This window comes from Brassica rapa, chromosome A02, assembly GCF_000309985.2.
Source record: "Brassica rapa cultivar Chiifu-401-42 chromosome A02, CAAS_Brap_v3.01, whole genome shotgun sequence".
NCBI classification, from domain to species: Eukaryota; Viridiplantae; Streptophyta; class Magnoliopsida; order Brassicales; family Brassicaceae; genus Brassica; species Brassica rapa.
The window spans coordinates 19,340,025-19,348,948 of NC_024796.2; positions in this window are offsets into that span (position 1 = coordinate 19,340,025).

The window sequence follows — 8,924 nt, forward strand, 5'->3', positions numbered from 1 at the left end:
GTCGGTACGTAGCGACCGAGCACGCACACTGCTCGGTCGCCACGTAGCGACCGAGCACGCACACTGCTCGGTCGCTACGTAGCGACTGAGCACGTAGCGACTGAGCACGTAGGGACCGAGTACGTACACGCTGCTCGGTCGCTACGTAGCAGCACGCACACAGCTCGGTCGCTACGTAGCAACCGAGCTCAAACCAACTCTCCACTCGCTACGTAGCCACCGGTAAGGCCTCAGAAAGGTCCTCCTTTGGTTCTCTTTTGAATCTTCATCGCCGCGCTTTTGGTTTGTCTCAATCGGAGTTTCCATTGAGATTTTATGACGAAAACAAGTAGGACTCTTCTTGGCTTGCTTCCACTCGCTACATAGCGACCTGTCAGACCTTCACTCGCTACATAGCGACTGGTAAGGCCTCAAAGGGGTCCTCCTTTTCGTTCTCCTTTGAATCCTCATCGAAATTCTTTTCGTTTCGTCTCAATCGGAGTTTCCGTTGAGATTTTACGACGAAAACAAGTAGGACTCGTCTTGGCTCCCTTTCACTCGCTATAGCGACCGAGATGACATCCTCACTCGCTATAGCGACCCGTCAGGCCTCAAAGGGGTCCTTCTTTACGTTCTCCTTTGAATCCTCTTCGAAACGCTTTTCGTTTCGTCTCAATCGAAGTTTCCGTCGAGAGTTTACGACAAAAACAAGTGGGACTCGTCTTGGCTCCCTTTCACTCGCTATAGCGACCGAGATGACATCCTCACTCGCTATAGCGACCCGTCAGGCCTCAAAGGGGTCCTCCTTTACGTTCTCCTTTGAATCCTCATCGAAACGCTTTTCGTTTCGTCTCAATCGGAGTTTCCGTTGAGATTTAACGACGAAAACAAGTAGAACTCATCTTAAACTCCTTGGCTTTCTCCTACTCGCCCTTACCTCCAGCTTTGTGTTCTCCTTCAAATCTCGATCGAAACGTCTCTTGTTTCGGTCGGAGTTACCACTGAAACTTTACGACAAAAAAAAGCCGCAAAGACTTGTTTTCTCGCATGGATTCAGATTAATCGTATAAAACAGCAACGGTTAACTTAACACCTTAGCCGCCTCAACTATACGATTACGTTGAACCTTTTTACAAAAATTGACGTCGTATCTAAGGAGAAGATAACAGTCAAGTTCGGAAGATAAATGTCAAGTTTCAAATGATAAAACACCAATATCGGAAATGGCGAACATACACGAGAAGAGAAAGGGAAATGAGCAAGCAAAACTGAGAAGAGACAAAACTGCATCTTCGAGAGAACTAAGGTATTTCCGACTTGGAATTTTCGTAGGAAATTACTTTGAGGCTGCCATAGAACTTTAGGGAACGTAAAACCTAGGCGGATTATCTAGCGAACTAAGTCTTAAGCAATTTTTCCTGTCTCGATATATTGTTCCATAATTGTTTATCCAGATCTTGCAAACCGATCTAAACTCTCCGAAAGTCGAGAAACGATTGCCACGCATATCAAGCTCGCTTCCTAAAGAGAGAAAAAGTTAGAGATATGAACGTCGTCTTAAAAAAAACGATTTGTTACTGGCAATTTTCTCGGAACCGGCATATTCCAAATAGTCAACGTGGAAACGACCAAATCACTGCCCAAGCGTCGTCTATAAATCGTCCCGAATTATCGATCATTCCTGAAAAAAGCAAGTCACGGAAAATAATCAAAAACATTTGCGACGAAGAAAACTCGAGAATAGATGTAACATCGTGCACACTAAAAGGGGCACTTTCCTCCCGATGGTTAGCTAGATCCACCTCTGGTTGACCAATTCGTTCAAGAAACGAATGTGTCATGAGAATCCTCTAAAAAAACCTATGAAAAACGTTCTGCGACTAGATCGTATTGAAATAAACTTCGGTAACACTCCATGAGTAACTCCAAGCAACTTTCACTTAAGATCAAAATCACAGCAGGAATGTTTCTCGTAAAACCCGCAGAAACAATGCTACTTTGACATATGTATACATATCACTGATTTACGACCTTCGTAAAACCGGTTATATGATATTATAAATTATCGTATAGCCCACAGTCGGAAATCATATGATAAATTCTTCATCACGAAACTAAGTCCTAACAACCAAACGGTTAACGGAAAATCTAAACTTTTCAAAAATTGACCAAATTCAATACGCTCCACAATTCACTTTCAGCTCGCAACGTTTTAACCATAATACGCGGCATGTATGAAAAAATTCGTAACAAAGCTTCTAGAGCTATACGAAACATCCTACAAAATGCACGAAATACATCTCGGAAGGCCAACACTTCACAAAGCACTATGAAGGAAAACACTTGTTCCCATAGACAAATTTAAACGACACCTCAGTCATAATTCCCCGATCGCAAATAAAACTATTAGCATCCAAACATGAACAACAATTTTGGCTACAAACATTCGTAGTCAAACCAGAATGTTTCTCAAACGCATGGCTAAGACTAAACCCTTGCAACGTCGTGAAATATCTTCAAGCCCGCGTACATTTCAAGCACGAAATGTGGCATACGAAAGAATAACAAATCTTCAGCATCGCGAGACATCGCAGACGCCTGAAGATTAGTTCTTCGACGAAATTTCCTTCCTCGATAAATACACCTTCATGGAAGAACAGACAGTCATACGCACTAACATCTTCTCAAAAATTATTCTTCGCGAAGACTCAAAATGGTAATTTTTACCATTAAGTTTGTTGCTGATCACAATAAACTCTTAACGTCCTAAACAGACTTAGCCATCTCGTAGAGATGACTCTCGTACATCCGACACAAGGATAATAGCGCTATAAAAGAAACCCAAAATTTTTGGTCGAGTCCCACTTAAAAATTGTCCTTGGAGAGATGCTCGGTTCCAACCATACAAGTCGTATAAGCCGAGAACCTATCGCGGACTTTAAATCGGTATGGAATCAGGATGAAACTGAAACGGGATACGTAAGTCGAATTAGTCATCGCACCCTCTAAAACCAGGAGTAAAACTAGGTCTTGCCCTAAACCCAGCGCACTAGTCTCTAACATCTCTAGGCATAGTATCAAACACCCTGATACGAGATCCCAAAATTTGTCTCTTTGCCAATATTCGAGAATCTTCAGAACTCCCGCAAGTTTACACACTGCGGAAAACTCTCGAAACAGATTACGGATATAGCAGTTCACACAGAGTTAGATTACGAGATGACAACTCGTAGTCTTCCTTCTACACCCATACAAAATGCCATCAGCAGCAACACTCCTGATAACCGCTACATAAAAACTAGACCGAAAAGGTCTCGCTGGAAAACTAGTCATACGAACCTTAACTCCAAGGCGAACTACGAAAGGCTTGATCCCTTCAACAAGGGTACGTAGGCAGCCGTCATTTGGCGCAGCCCCAATCTTATCGCGTTCTACTTTTAGAAGAGCGAGAAGACCACTTTTCACTAACCTTTTCAACCATTAATTCCGCCTAACTCACCTTACTTGCCTAACTTGCCAAGCCACTCGCTAGAACCTCACACTAGAAGCTCATGGTTCTAACGAGCTGGGGGGCTAACTGTTGGGGTCAAAATTGGTGACGACGAAATCAATGTCTGAAAGTCCGTAAAAATCAGCATGAATATTTTTACGAAAAGTAATCCTCGTAAAGATATATTTACGAAGAGCCTTGCGGTAAAATCTTGTTCAAATCTCAATCGAACCACTAAATACGATTGTCTGAAGGCAACATACATGTATCCAAATCGGCCGCGGACAAGCTCGAGTATGGCAATCGGACCGCAGACAAGCCAAAGCTCGATCGATACGCGGCAACCAAGCATGCACACAGCTCGGTCGCTATGTAGCGTCCGAGCCCGAGCCTAGCTCGGTCGCTATGTAGCGACAGAGCGTCCGTTCCGCTCGGTCGCTACGTAGCGACCGAGCTCTTCCGAAACGTCGATACGACACTAGTCCATGCATTCTCGTCTATCCTTCGATGCTATCTCCCGAAGACCGTAGCGAACTCAGTTCATGTTTTCCGCTATTCTAAATCATCGATCAAACTTTGCGGTATAAACCGCGGAAAGTCCGTTCTTTATCGAAAGAAGTCGCAAAAAAACGTTTAAGACACGACTCGAGGCCCATCTTACGATTTCTTAACCAAAAGCCCGTAAACCGTAGGACGGTTTACGCTTGGTTTGCAAGGGAAGATAAATGTCAAGTTTCCGCGGATAAATACAGAATTTTGAAGATAATTACGAAGATCGGAAAAAATGGAATATCTCCATTTTATGCAATGACGGCTTAAGGGGCAGAAGAGTAAAAGCATAAACCGACCTTGGAGCGAGTATATAAGGAGTCCTAGGCGAGAGGCATGGGGGGGACAACTTTTTAGACTCGAAATTCTCTGCACTTAGAAATTATAGGCTTTATTTTTGACAAGTTCGGTTTCTATGACTGACACTCAATTTCTTGTCCGGCTCTATCAATTGAACTACGTTCGGCTTGATCCTCGAAAGGGGTACGTAGGAAGCCTTTAACAGGGTTCAGTCCAAAATCAATCAAAAACCTTTTATGTATCTATTTCGTCTTTTGTAATCGAGCTGCGACTCAACTAGATTTGAGCTATTAGGCCGCTAGAGCTAAGTAACTTGCTAACAGCCTTTGCGGCCAAAGCTTTTATGATCTCTTGTAATGATCTGAATGCTCTTACGCAGACTCGAAATAAGATCTACTGTTTTCTCTAAACTCGTTTGTTATCTTTTCATGATTTCCGCATATATTTGGTCACTTGTCGTTGGCTCTCGCAGAGATCCAGGACCTCTGGGAAATTAGAATTTTCCTAGTTTCCAATTTAAACGAAAATCGACAGTGCGAATTTTGGTTTCCACAATCAGTATGTTCCATTCTAACTCTTGTAATACATATGACATGAACCGATTGATACTCTGCTTCGATATAAGGCATACAAAATTTATCATTCTTCATTTTTTGAGTAAATAATAGAAACGCCAATGAGAACAATATAAAAAAACTAAAGAACGTCGAGTCACATGATAAGCTCCTAAATGTGAATCAGAATAAAATGTAATATGTAATGAGTCGGGAGAAGTAGAAGTCCTTAATCGTGGAAGCCGTTCATGTAAAGAACCACACACAAAGTTGCATTTCAATGATCGAGAAGTGGTGTTTGCATCAACTAAGATAAAAGTGGTTGTATAGGATAGTTCTCAACGCATGGTGCAAAGTGGATAAGTCGTCAAATAGACAACAATATGCTTATGGATTCTCAAAAGGGGACTAGTCCCCAAAAGTAAGCTTGTGATTACGCTTTGTAGGAACATAGTCTGATTACCAAGAAGTTCGGCTTCATGAATGATATCAAAGACATATTTTTATTGTGACAGAAAAATGTCTTTCCTGTAAAATGATTATATTTCAGTAGTTGGCGCTCTTTACTGGTGTTTTAGAGGTTTTGTTTTTCTTCATGCTTTCATTTTTCTAAGATCAGTTATGATGATTAGGTCTTTTATAGGGATAGATGGTTGTGGTTCTGGATTGCCACTGAAATAGGTCGTTAAAGATAAGGTGTGTCATATCCCGGCCTGAACCGGTCTGTGAGCCTCTTTTTTTATTACTAACTTGGACCAAAGGTCATCTTCTATTTCTTTTATTTCTGGTCCTAGTAAACTCTAGAGTTTCCACCTATTTTCCTATAAAAGAAGGTAGTTTCCTTAGATTTTCCAATAAAGAGAAAATACAAACAAAGATCTGCCCCTTTGTTGACCTAATCTATATTGTTCTTCTTCGATCATATTCTTCTTATTCTCCTTTTCTTTCTCTTCATCTCCCCTTCTCGATATGGTCTCCATGAAAGGAATAAGCTGCCTTGATATCATCGCCTCAGAGGCTTTTCGCGCTGTTGGAGACGAAAGCCAAGCCTTCGGATATCAGCAACAAGTTGATCTAAATCCATGTCTAGATCTCTTCTTGTCTTCTTTCTAGATATGATCAGTAAAGTAAGAAAATCTAGTTGTTGTTTTCTTCTTCTCTTTCTTCACTTTTATCTTAGATCTCTCATCCCTAGTCTTTTGGTGGTTGTATCAATCATTTATCTTGTAAATCTGGTTTGTTGAAAGCCTTTTGTTGCAGATATGCTTCTTCTCTCTTTTCTGTTCGTAGATTTAAGGCCAAGGTTAGGACTGATCTGATCTCTTCTTTCTTCTTTCATACTCACTTCATAGTAGGTGTTTCTGTCTAAACCATTCATACCTATGTGTTATCTATAAGCATACACATATTTGTTTGATAAGTGAATTATATCATATATACATTTATATATTATTGTATTGTATTGTGTGAACACCTAGATCTATTGATAAATTTATAAAAAAATATAGTTGAATGATGTCTGAGACTTGAGTGTGGGTGTTTGCATCGTGTGTGGATACAACATGTGTATGTGTTGTGTATATGATGAGTCAGAGAAGGGCTTAAGACCTATGTTGTTTTCAGTGCAATGTGATGGAGAGCAGTACTTTACTGGGGTTGCATAATTTCGTTTTGGACATGTAGAGACCACATGATTCCATGATCCATCGATGGAGCAGGCCGGTGGCGTGTCTGTGTAAAATTGAGAATTTTGTGGCTGATCACGTAGACTCAACTAAGATAATGTGATAGCGTGAAGGCGTTGAACTCATGAGGACCGAATGAGGCGGTGATATCTCACACAACAACATGACGAGCGCAACAACTAAATGAGGTGTGGTCTGGTCTCAAGTTAGCATTGTCGGGCTTATTCTCCTTACTTGTTGTTTGCTCTTATTTTATTAGATGTTCTATGTAGAGCTTTTTTTATGCTGTGTGGTGATTGTTGGAAGATGATTTTGGGGATTTTAAATCTTTCTTTACTGAGCTTTTGTCAAAATGCTCACTCCTCATTTTCTTTTTTCTTTTGAAGGTTCGGTTCATATTGGTGGAGTTTTATCCAAGACGTTTTTCAAACCTAATTTATTGAAATATATGTTGTTTACTAACTTTGCAATCACTGCATGGCATTTCTCCGTGTTTTGGTCTCACTCGAACGATATCGCGGATCACTTCCCGATAGGTCACCATTTTTCCATTACTACAGATCAAGCACATTTAATTCTGGAGTTTTAAAGAAATGTGTGACCAAAAAAATAAGTGCACTTTGGTGACATAGGTAATCAAATCAATTTTCATAAATTTTTTCACGTACACGAGAAATCGGGATGTTACATATTTGGTCAATAATAATCTTGTTGAGAGAATCAGTATATGCGTTATTTCTATAATGGCCGTTTCTCAAATTTAATGGAACAGTTGAGGTATTGTCGCTATTAGCTTAGTTTGTGATAATAAGTAATGTTGTTGTTGTTGTTAAAAATAAACTAGCTTTTGACCCGCGCGGATGTTATTATTTCATATGTTATTGAGTTCTGACATTGGTGTATCTTGTTTATTCGGTTTAGTGTACATTTATAAACTATGAAGTTTTATTCTTCTTATATTTTTTTCTTTTGCTTGGTAAACTAAACATAAAGTGTATAATATATTTTTTTTGAGTAAATTTTAAATTAATTGATCATCATGAGAAAGAATTAACATTTACAAAAGAATGGCTACTTCTATAATGTGTCTATAAAGAAAAACACCAAAACAAAAGGCTTTGCTACTCTCACCCCACAATCTCAAACCATCGCTGCAACAGTCCAGCATTTTGGTGTTGTCCAGAGTACTTCAAAGATATTATTATATTCTTCATTTGCTTGTCTATGATCTTATAAAGGGGAAACCGGCCAATTCATACATCAACAGAGGACCGCGGTCCCGATCAGTACATACACTCTATACCTGTGCTAAAACATACATCAACTCAAGATTTTTTTTTTTTAATTTCATACATCAACCAAAACTTTTAGGTTAATTAATACATTGACCGTCTTGCCGTTAGTCAAATTATAACGACGTCTTACGTGGACTTAACGGGTGATTATGTGGATTTATAGGTTTATTACGTGGATTATTATATATATATTAACCAAAACGACGTCATATTGGGCTTTAATTAAACGACGCCGTTTTGTTTATTCTGGAAAAAAGGCCATCTCCCTCATTTCTGTCGGGAAAGAAAAGAAAAAAAAACAGAGCATGAGAGAGAGAGAGAGAGAGAGAGAGAGAGAGAGAGAGAGAGAGAGAGAGAGAGAGAGAGAGAGAGAGAGAGAGAGAGAGAGAGAGAGAGAGAGAGAGAGAGAGAGAGAGAGAGAGAGAGAGAGAGAGAGAGAGAGAGAGAGAGAGATACGAGACTGAGAAGAAGAAGCGCTAATGTCTAGCTCATCTAACCCTAATTCCTCCTCATATGGTACAGATAAATAGAATCAATTTTGTCTCCAATCAAGGTTTGGGTGTTTATATAGGTTATTAAATTGAGTGATAACTGAGCAGAGATGAGCCAGAGTTGGAGTCGTCATAGGGTTGAAAAGGAAAGAGGGTTTCCGGCTTTTTGTAGGAAGTGTGGAGAAGCTGCTGTGGTTTTTACATCTAAATCCTTGAAAAACCCAGACTTTTTCATGGTTGTCCTAAGGGCAGTGAAGAGGTAAAAATTTGGACTTTGTTTAACTATTTGTGTCTGTTCTAAGATAAATCCATTTGACTGTGTAGGATAAGAATCATTTGTTTAAATGGACGGATGAATCTGCTGTTGAGGAAATTCATGATATTAAAAGCTTGTTTGATGAAAAAATTGGTCATTTGGAGCTTCAGTCTCATAGATGTGAAGATGTAATAAGAAGTTATGACAAAAAGATTGAAGATTTGGATGATGCTTTAGGTGGATTGGGGAAATAGATGAAAGAGATCAAAGAATTGGTTCAAGGATATGAGAGAGAAGTGAAGACCTTGAAGAAGATAGTAGTTTG